The sequence below is a fragment of the Aquarana catesbeiana genome, linkage group LG03, assembly GCF_042186555.1.
Source record: "Aquarana catesbeiana isolate 2022-GZ linkage group LG03, ASM4218655v1, whole genome shotgun sequence".
In the NCBI taxonomy this organism is placed as follows: domain Eukaryota; kingdom Metazoa; phylum Chordata; class Amphibia; order Anura; family Ranidae; genus Aquarana; species Aquarana catesbeiana.
In genome coordinates, this window is record NC_133326.1 from 561,131,301 (window position 1) to 561,142,572 (window position 11,272).

An 11,272-nucleotide genomic window follows, 5' to 3' on the forward strand; every position below is an offset into this window, starting at 1 on the left:
CATCTCTGGTTTCCTTTGAAGATTGTGCCTTAGGGAAGTGAGACGTTTATATGCTAGTTCTCTGTTGTTTGGCAAACGTCATCTTTGTGGTCTAAAGGGAAGAGGTGCAACCCAGCTATTAGTCACGTCTTTTTCCATACTTCTTTCCATAACTTCTAGGAGGAGCCTATGCTCAATGGACATTGCTACCTGGTTATCTTCCTTTGTTCTCTTGAACACTGTGCTTTCTAAGTCGCTTTGGTTGTCGTCATAGGTATTACTGTCACAGAGGGGACTTAGGAAGGGAAGAGGTACAGGGTTGTTGTGTGGTAGCTCCTTTATTGAGGATGTGATTCTGACAGGGTTGGAAAATAGAAGGATGACCATTCTCGAGGGTACTAGTGAGCAGGTTATTAACAGACACCGGTTTGTGTGCACCTCCCAGGCAAACATCACCTATAATGACCCACCCGAGATCCAGTTTTTGGGCATATGGGGCATTCTTAGGACCGTTGATCAGTTTTCTTACTTTGTGGACTTGCAACATATCCCTCTCTAGGAGTAAGATTATTTGAGCCTGATCATCTAGTTCTGGTTTGAGATGTGCTATGTGATTCAAGTGAGTCTGGTGAGCTGCTGCGTCTGGTGTGGGGATCTCTGATCAGTTGTCTGGCATCTGGTTGCACTCTATTATGGTCGGTAAGGGTAGGCATGTCTTACCATCCATAGATTCAATTTGTAGGCTGTCAGCTCTTCTCCCCGCCGTTTCCACTGTACCTGCACAAGTCTTAAGGGAGTAAGGACTGCTGGGGCCTTTAAGGTTTAGAATGTCAAAAAACATAGATCTAGCTAGTGACTTGTTACTCTGATCATCCAAGATGACGTAGAGCTTGACTGCTTTGTCCCTACATCCTTTTGGGTAAACTCTCACGACACAGATTTTAGAGCAGGATCTGCCTGCCACCTGTACTTCCTTTTCAGACTTCAGTGCATCGTGAAGTGATTGCTATGGCATCTGTACAAGAGTCTTTGATCTCCCCGCCTTGCTCCTTGTCCCTATGAACAGGTGGAAAAGTTCTTGGAGTAGACCTTGGGTGTGGAGCTGTGTTGTGCTCTGTGCTGTCACATTCTGTACATTTGACACTGACCTTACAATCCTTGGCAAAGTGTGTGGACGAAGAGCAGCACTTGTAACAGATGTTGTTCTCTTTGAGGAAGGCTTTGCGATCTTGGATGGTCTTTGTCCTGAAGGCTCTGCATTCCAGAAGAGGATGTGGCATCTTATGTAGAGGGCAGAACTTAGTGGGGTCGCTGTCTTGATCCTCTGGCTGAGACTCTGCAAATCTGTGGGAAGAAATGTTAGATTTGTGCACTGCTACTGAAGCTCTGAGTTGTTTAGGGCCAGAAGAAGTGGTATAAGACACTGGAAAAATGAAGCTGGGGTCATCTTTCATTCCTGCTTGTCTGTCTACAAAGTCCACAAACTCACTAAAGGGTGGAAAAGACACATTGTGTTTGTAGTTACAGCCATGCGTAATCCATCTTTCGTGTAACTTTTATAAGGAAGTTTTTGTGCTAAGGAGTTAATACCTCTAGCAGATTCAAGATAAGAAAGGCCAGGTAAGTCTCCTTCTGCTATAGCCACTTGTAACTCCATACATAGGTCACTGAATTCTCTGAGTCTTTGGTAACTTCTGCTAGGTATTTATGGGAAGTCTTCTATCCTTTTAAACAGTGTACTCTCTATAGCCTCTGGTGAGCCATAACATCTATCCAGTCTGTTCCAGATGTTTGCAAGGCCTATCTCAGGGTGGTTTATGTTAATGTCTCTGATCCTTTTGGCATGTTCAATAAAATCATTGCCAAGCCACTTTACGAGGAGATCTATCTGGTCCCTGCAGGATAGATCTAGACCTTGAAAGGCACTCTGGAAAGAGGATCGCCATACCCTGTAGTGTTGAGGGCGATCACTGAATTTGACAAGTCCTTGGGTAACTAACTCTCTTTTGGCCAGGAACTTGGCAAAGTCTACAGTAGATTGATTGGCATTGGGGTAGGCTGCTGGTGTATTGTGGTGCGGTGTAAAGGCATACCTGATAAACGTCTTTTCTTTAGGCGCACTGGGTTCGAACTTGCATAAGGTTGGCAGTTCGTACCGGCTCGTTGCATACACCTTTGTAGTGAAGACTGGTGTTTGATGCTTGTATGAAGGCTGGGTACCTTGTGGAGTAGAAGTTTTGGTTGGAACTGGAAAGTCTGGAACTTGTCAGATTTTTCCTGCTTGTAGCACTGGGGTCCCAGGTCGTCTTGTTGCTGCTTTATTTGATGTGACTTACTGACGTCATGTTCAATTTCTTGTTGTGGGATGCTGCTTGGGTCACAGTGCTGGTAGACATAATCTGACATGCGTTGCGAAGAATCTTGTTGGTCCTCCTCTAGACCCGGTATGCTGCTGCCTACTCTTGGCTCATCGTAGACGGCTGCTTCTAAAGCTTCTGCAATGGTCGCGGCACTGTCTTGTTCCACCGCCAGTTTCTCCATGTTAGCTTCTAAGATAGCTTGCTGCAGTTTCAGAGATGCCTCCTGCTGAGCTCTTTCCTTCTCTCTCTTGTTCCTGTCTCACCTTTTCTGCATCAAGGTGGGCCTTTTCTTTTTTCATCTGTAGCTCTTGGTCTGTGAATGCAGCTCTGGCTCTTGCTGCTTCGGCTTTTGAACGGGCGATAGATGCTGCATTTGCTGCTGCATTTGCGACAGATGACCTATATGAGCTTGCTCGTCTATGTGTTTTGTAAGAAGATGTCCCACTGTGAGAAATGGCTGCAGGAAAGAAGCTGTCTTGCTGTATAGAGACCGTTCAGTGTCAATGCTACTTGACAGAACGCGTCCCTGTGTAGCCTCCTTCAGAGGTCAGCTTAAAAATTTCACTGTTCTCTCTTTGGGACAAATAGCTAAACCTTTTATCCCAATAACTTCAGATACCATATTTCTTTGCTCTTAGTTCTATTAGAACAAGCCAGGTGAAACTACAAAATAACAGAAATAGACCTCAATAAGTATAATATTGCATACAATACAGCATACATTGCATAAACCATATACAGTACAAGATGAGATAATAAAAACTTACTTTTTAAGTTCTCTAAGGGGTGATGACGATAGATTGAGAAAGACATGTCTTGCTTTCTGCAATGTGTTGAAAAGAATGGTGACTGGTTCACTTCCTGTTAAGATTTTACCCAGAATTCCCTGCTTGCTGACAACTTCTTTAATTACACTTACAATAAAACAAATAAACAGAACTGCAGCAATACCAAAAAGCAACGCTAGATGGAGCCTGCACACCACATATGATTGTTTTTACACATTTTGCATGTAAATTTAACAACACAGGTACAAATAAGGTACAAATAATCAGCAAGACATCTGGTGGACAGAACACTAATGTTCGCAGCGATACCTCACATCTTTGAAAACACCATTTACATATGCCTGCATGAGTTTGACACCCCTGCATTAAAGCATTTAGATATTTACATAATAATCTTCAGGTCAAGGGGCCCAAGAGTCATCTCACTGCTTGCAGTGCTCTTAAGAGGAGTACTGAGGCAGAGGCAGGGTGCTTTTCTGGAAGATATGTACATCACACTGTTCTGTTGGCCTCTTCCACCAGCCATGATCTGCCTGCATTGCATAAAGATGCACAGAGGCCCAGAAATTATGTCTCTGAGTCTAATATAGGGTATGTAAAGACATTGAAAAGGTTTTATGTAACATGTCACTGCGCGACGAGACCGGAACACTCCAGAAGGGGAAGAAGGCTGTGATGCAAGTGGTCAGCGACTACTACACCAACCTCTACTCCCCGAAAGAAACGGACACACAGGCGGCCGACAGGTTCTTGTCAGGTATCTCTAACCAAATTGATCCTGCAGGTTCATCAACCGTCAACGCCCCCTTGGTGCTGGAGGATTTTGTATAAGCGGAAGGGGGAGAGATCGGATCTTAAAAATTGGCGTCCGATCTCTCTGCTGAACGTGGACTACAAAATCCTCACCAAGGTCCTGGCCAACAGGTTGAAGTCTGTCATCGGATAGATCATCCACCCGGATCAGACTTGCGGCATTCCTGGTCGCAGGATTGCGGACAGCCTTGCGCTTGTCCGGGACACGGTCCAGTACATTCATGTGCACGCGGCCCTGGTTAGTCTCGACCAGGAGAAGGCCTTTGACCGTGTCTCCCACGAGTTTATGTGCAGAGCTCTGCGCAGGTTTGGTCTTGGGGAAATGTTTTGTTCGTATGTAAATGTAATGTACACTGACATTTCTAGTTTGGTGCTGGTAAATGGCTGGAAAACTGACCCCTTCCCAATTTTGTCTGGGGTCAGACAAGGCTGCCCTCTCTCACCTCTGCTTTTTGTTTGTTGTATAGAGCTCTTCGCCCGAAGCATCAGACAGAACCCAGAGATCAGAGGGATCACCGCACCAGGACCGGACAGACGGGAGGTCAAGTGCTCACTCTACATGGACGACGTGACGGTGTTCTGTGCTGATCGGCGCTCCACCGACACACTCGCCCAGACCTGTGAGGACTTCGGCCAAGCTTCAGGGGCAAAGGTCAACTGCGGGAAGTCAGAAGTCATGCTCTTCGGAAAGTGGTTCCTGCCTTCTTCTGCACCAATTCCTTTCAGCGTCAAGACGGACTTCATCAAAATCCTCGGGGTCTGGTTTGGAGCTGAGGGCGTAGCCCTGAAGTCCTGGGAGGAAAGACTGTCAAAGATGCGACAGAAGTTTGGACTTTGGAGCCTAAGAGAACTCACCATCGAAGGCAAAACACTGGTACTCCGCAGCGAGATCCTCCCTGTGTTGCAGTACCTCGCCCAGGCCTGGCCCCCTCGGGTCAACACCTGTAAGGCCATCACCAGGGCGGTGTTTCACTTCATCTGGAGCTCCAAAATGGACAGAGTGAAGCGGGCGGTTATGTTCAAGGAACCCCTCAAGGGCGGTAAGGGCGTGCCCGACATCGCTACCTTACTGAGGGTGTGCTTTGCTTGTAACTGCATCCGCAGGACATTGGTTGACAGAACTGTGGACTCTGGCGGTAACTCCATGTCCCGTTTTTTCCTCCTGCCTCTTTGGAGGACCCTTGGATGGGACAAATGGGACAGCTCCATCCCCTACAACTGGGACACGCCTTGGTACTACTTGGACACCTTCAAGTTTATTAAGGAGCTGGGGCTACATGGAGTGAAGCCCGACTTGTGGAAGCCAAAAACTATCCACAAGTTGATCAGAGCATCGGACATTGTTGAGTCTGTCCCAGGCCTCCCTTCAGCCACTTCTAAAGTGGTCTGGAGGAATGTTTCTTCAAAGAGACTCACCAACAGGCACAAAGATCTGGCATGGATGGCAATCCAGGGGGGGTTGCCACTCAGGACATTCATGCATGCCAGAAACCTGTGCAGATACAGGCACTGCCCCTTTTGCATCATCCAGGAGGAAACTGCTCTGCATGTTTTCTGGGAGTGTCCCTTTGCACAGGACCTGTTGAGGGCCTTGGAACCGGAACTCAAAGACTTTGTGCCACAGACTGCTATCACACACTTTGGTGTGTTGAACGGACTCTTCTGTGGAACTCATTCACAGGAGGACATTGACGGTGCCTGGCGGGTGCTGTGCTGCTTTAAGGACGCTTTATGGTGCGCCAGAAAGCGCCTCATCCACCAGCGGGAGAGGATGTCCATCGAGGACTGCCGCAGACTGGTTCACAGTCTGCTCAGAGACTATCACTTGATGGACTTCAAGGAGGAAGAGGAGGTCTGAAGATTTCCCCATTCCCACCCGTGTATCCTTTGGCAGTTCAAATAAAGCTTCGGGCCTGTGAACTCTTTTACTCCCTCCCCTACCCCACCTTCTCCACCCCCACCCCCCCCATCACACCCGTTGCCCATTCGAATGTTAATTGACTGTATGACCGGATTTTTTGTGAAATGGTTTTGAAGTACTGCTTTCAGGGTAATGCGGCGTCATGCATGATGTGATGTTTCGGGGTATTATTACTCTGCACAACACATTAGGCATCATACCGCAGGATGACTGTAATTTATTTGTATGCTTGGCAATGTACTGTTATGTAGTGTATTTATGCGCTGCGTCGCAGTACTGAATGTACCCTGTTTAAGTATTTGTTTTTTGTATATTTTCTTGCAAAATAAAGTATACAATTTCAATCAAAAAAAACATGTCACTAGCATGTTGATGAAGGGGAAAGGAGGAACCAGGAAAACAAAATACAAACAGTTTCAACTTAAAGTATAACTAAAGGCAAAACTTTTTTTTTTCGTTTTGGATGGAGTGGCATCTCCACTCCATCCAAAATGAAAAAAAAAGGAGAGATTAGAACACCTGTCAGTTTTAATTGCTGTCTGTATCCCCTGTTAAGGATATTCATCTTCTCTAATTGTCCTGTTTACAATTAGCATTGAAAAATTAAATAAAAGAAAATCCCAAATTTTGGGTTGTCCCCAGAAATGTAATAAAGGGAAAGTCTTTCAATGGGGACACTGGTTCTGGTGAACTGGGGGTTGCCAAGGAATTCCCTTTATTTTCAGGGATTTCCTCTAACTTCCTGTTTGGCTACAGGACAGGAAGTGAATGAAAATCTCCACAATGGGACACAGATGGTGAAAAAAAAGATCTGACAGGGGTTATAACCCTCCTCTACACTATTCAAAATGAGAAAATAAGTTCTACTTTAAGCTAACTAGGTAGTAACAACTATAAACTAAAACATGTGCTTACTTTGCACCAGCTTTTCTCTATATACAAACTGCTAAATGCCCCTAGGAAGGACTTTGTACCTCCATGTATCCACAAATGAGAATCAGATCTACAGATGTCATTCACGAAAACCCAGATTAACAGACTTAGTCAATTAGCCCATAAATCTTCGATTGCAAACCACTTCCAAGAACATGGCTACAAGTTAGTGTCGATGTGGTTCAGAGTTCTAATATTACTGCATAAATTCTATCTCCAAGTTTTTAAGATTTGTTGGAGATGTCACAAAAAAGCCAGGCACGCTCCTGCATATTTTCTGGCAGTGCCCCCTGCTGCACCAGTTCTGGTAGGCATTAAGAAAGTATTTCTCCAACTGATGTCTGTGGACCTCGGTTCGGACCCCCTGGGATACCTGCTACACCTTAATGCAGTGCCTTTACACCAAAGCCTTTAGCGCTGCATTGTTTTTTCTTTTCACTGTTCACATTGTCACTACTTTGTTGATGCTGGCTGCTATACACCCTCTCTCTCTTTTTTTCAGTAGCGCAACCATATCGTTATTTTATATTGTTCCTTTACACCAAAGCACTCACTGACCGTACATATGTTGAATACAGAAACGAACATCGTCCCTAAATTGATGTAACTTGCAAATAAATGCAGTAATGGTGATACATCAATAAATAAACAGTTCCAGAAGGTGGGTCCAAAGAATAGTGCTCTGCTGTGCAGTGAACACTCTGGCACCCACACTCACTCTGTTAACGAATCCCTCTCCCTATGAAGTGTACACTTACCAGACCTCAGCAAGTGAAGAGCCTGGATGGATGGTCTCATCAATCCTCCTCGTAGGCTGTGATTATGGGTTCGGTGTATCAGGACATCAGGGAATGATTGGCTCGTCTCGCTGATCGTCCTGTCTGTATTATCCACCGCCCGATCGTCCTCACACAGAGGTCCCGAAGATTGCTGTGATCTCACAAAACAGATAGCAGCACCATAGCGTAATTCCGACTAGTCCATTCCGACTAGCCATCCATTCTTTGGATCCCCCTTGTGGAACTGTTTATTTATTGATTTATCACCAGCACTGCATTTATTTGCAAGTTACATCAATTAAGGGACGATGTAGGAGTGCTGTTCGTTTCTGTCACATATATTATTTGAGGATATTTGTTTGAAGGTTTTTTTTAAGCAGCTGCCCACAGACTGGTTATATTTGAATTTTTATATTTATTTTATTGATTTGTGTTCAATAAGTGCTGTTTTTAACTGTGCCCTCAAGCGCTTGGTGATGTGGGCGCCCATAAACACTGTTTTCTATAGTCATATATGTTGAATACAGCCCAGATGTCCCCGCCAACGTTGAAAACTGGTTTGCTAGACTAAATGAAATCAGGAACCTGGAAAGTTTAATAGCTACATTGTAATACAGAGGATATATTTAGGGACACCTGGATGCTAATACATTGACTCAGTCTCCAGAACCCATGCACAGTGAACTTTTGGGACTTACTCTTGAATATTACCACTCCTTCTTGTGATGATCTCCTGTGGGGTGGAGTAAGAGCAGAGGACCCCCCCCCCTCCCCCAACATCAACATCAACACCAACACCAACACCAACCTTTTCTTCCTGGCCTCTCTTCCGTTCCATACACAGTACACACCCCCTCCCTTTTTTTCCCCTCCAACTTTTCACCCTTTCCTATGTTATAACAGTCTTTCTGCTCCCAACTAGTGTTGGGTTTTGTAATCTCCAAGTTCCCCTTCCCTCCCATTTTCATTCCCTATACCATAGGGACTGTAGTTAACTATATGTTAGAAATGTATACCTTGGCCTGAGCAGGATACTTACCCATTGTAGCTCCAAGGTCAAAAGAAATGTCTGATCCACAAATGTTACACCGCTTCTGCTTTATTTTCTTGGAGACCTGTAGTGAGTCAAGAGTTCGATACCCCCCTGATCAGACATTACCATACTGTATATACTGTTTTTGTCTTTTTTCAGACGATATCTATATTTGTATGAACTGTTATGCTCTTGTACTACTGCAGTCATGATGTAACGTTTACTCCAGTCCTGGAATATATATTGTAAGTGTGCAAGGTAATAAATAAAGAAATAAAAAATTATTCTTAAAAAAAAAAAAAAAAATCCACAATGATACACAGAAAACTCCCAGTAATGGTGGAACCAGTGTATGTACCATACCTTAAAAAGTGATGTGTCACCATTATGTGGCTAATGCCTATCTTACACAAATACTAATCCTGTGTGTAGGGCTGTTATCATGAATAGGAAAGGGTGTGTACTATTTACCATTCCATTGATTTACAGACCCAACAAGCATGCTCAAAGGTCAAACCTTACACACTTTATGTCTACATGGTCATTAATAGCCCCGCCCCAACAAAAACCACCTGATATTTAAAGGTCTGTACATGCAGCCATTAAAAGAGGGTCCTGATATTCAGATTTTTTAATTTGTGTATTCATTTATCAAAAATATGGAGGATGAAAATAGTGTGGGGCACTTCAAATCCTCAAGGTAGGGGAGGGTATAGAATCTGGAACTATCACAAGGAATCCTATTGCTGATTTTTCCAGGGATCAGGACAACAGATGACTCGGTCTACTGAACCTCTCAGCACTGGGCTCCTGGGTTCAAGCCGGCTCATTGGGTATAAGGTACACTGGATGAGTGTGGATGTTGCCTCCGTGACTCCATGGATTTTCTCTAGATGTCCTAGTTTCCACAAATAATTAAAAAACGTGCAGCTACTCAAATTGCCTTTTACTCAAATTAACCGCTTTAGGACTGCCTGTGTTGTACTGCAGACGGGCGGCTCCTACAAGCATAATAATGTACCTGTGCATTGCTGCCTGTTTCTGGGTTTAGGGTGCTAGTGTGTGCATGCAAAACAGGGAGAAAAAACAAGCAGATTTTTTGTAAAAAAAAAAGCAGCACATTAACACTTGTTAGGCACACACCTAACCCCCTTGATTACCCCGAGATGTTAACCCCTTCCCAGTACAGTGACAGTGTAAAGTATTATCACTAACCACTGTATTGGCATCACAGGTGATGTCAGTGTCAGATTGTCCACCACACCAGTTCCACTATGAGTAGCGCCATTACAGTATAGCGTCATTATCTGCATAAATTCCAGCATATATACCAAGTTTGTAGACGCTATAGCTTTCACACAAACCAATAAATATACAGAATCTCACATAAGTGCGTACACCCCTCACATTTTTGTAAATATTTTATTATATCATTTCATGTGACAACACTGAAGAAATTACACTTTGTTACAATGTACTGTAAAGTAGTGAGTGTACAGCTTGTATAACAGTGTAAAGTTGTTGTTCCCTCAAAATAGCTCAACGCACAGCCATTAATGTCTAAAATTCTGGCAACAAAAGTGAGTACACCCCTAAGTGAAAATGTCCAAATTGGGCCCAAAGTGTAAATATTTTGTGTGGCCACCATTATTTTCCAGCACTGCCTTAGCCATCTTGGGCATGGAGTTCACCAGAGCTTCACAGGTTGCCACTGGAGTCCTCTTCCACTCCTCCATGATGACATCACCGAGCTGGTGGATGTTAGAGACCTTGTGCTTCTCCACCTTCCGTTTGAGGATGCCCCACAGATGCTCAATAGGGTTTAGGTCTGGAGACATGCTTGGCTAGTTCATCACCTTTACCCTCAGCTTCTTTAGCAAGGCAGTGGTCGTCTTGGAGGTGTGTTTGGGATCATTAGGTTGGAATACTGCCCTGCGGCCCAGTCCCCAAAGGGAGGGGACCATGCTCTGCTTCAGTATGTCACAGTACATGTTGGCATTCATGGGTCCCTAAATGAACTGTAGCTCCCCAGTGACGGCAGCACTCATGCAGCCCCAGACCATGACACTCCCACCACCATGCTTGACTGTAGGCAAGACACACTTATCTTTGTACTCCTTACCTGGTTGCCATCACACACGCTTGACACCATCTGAACCAAATACGTTTAAGTTGGTCTCATCAGACCACAGGACATGGTAATCCATGTCCTTAGTCTGCTTGTCTTCAGCAAACTGTTTGGGGACTTTCGTCTGCATCATCTTTAGAAGTGGCTTCCTTCTGGGATGACAGCCATGCAGACCAATTTGATGCAGTGTGTGGCGTACTGTTTGAGCACTGACAGGCTGACACCCCACCCCTTTAACCTCTGCAGCAATGCTGGCAGCACTCATACGTCTATTTCCCAAAGACAACCTCTGGATTTGACGCTGAGCATGTGCACTCAACTTCTTTGGTCGACCATGGCGAGGCCTGTTCTGAGTGGAACCTGTCCTGTTAAACCACTGTATGGTCTTGGCCACCATGCTGCAGCTCAGTTTAAGGATCTTGGCAATCTTCTTATAGACTAGGCCTTTTTTATGCAGATCCTCAGAGAGTTCTTTGCCATGAGGTGCCATGTTGAACTTCCAGGGACCAGTATGAGAGAGTGAGAGCGATAACACCAA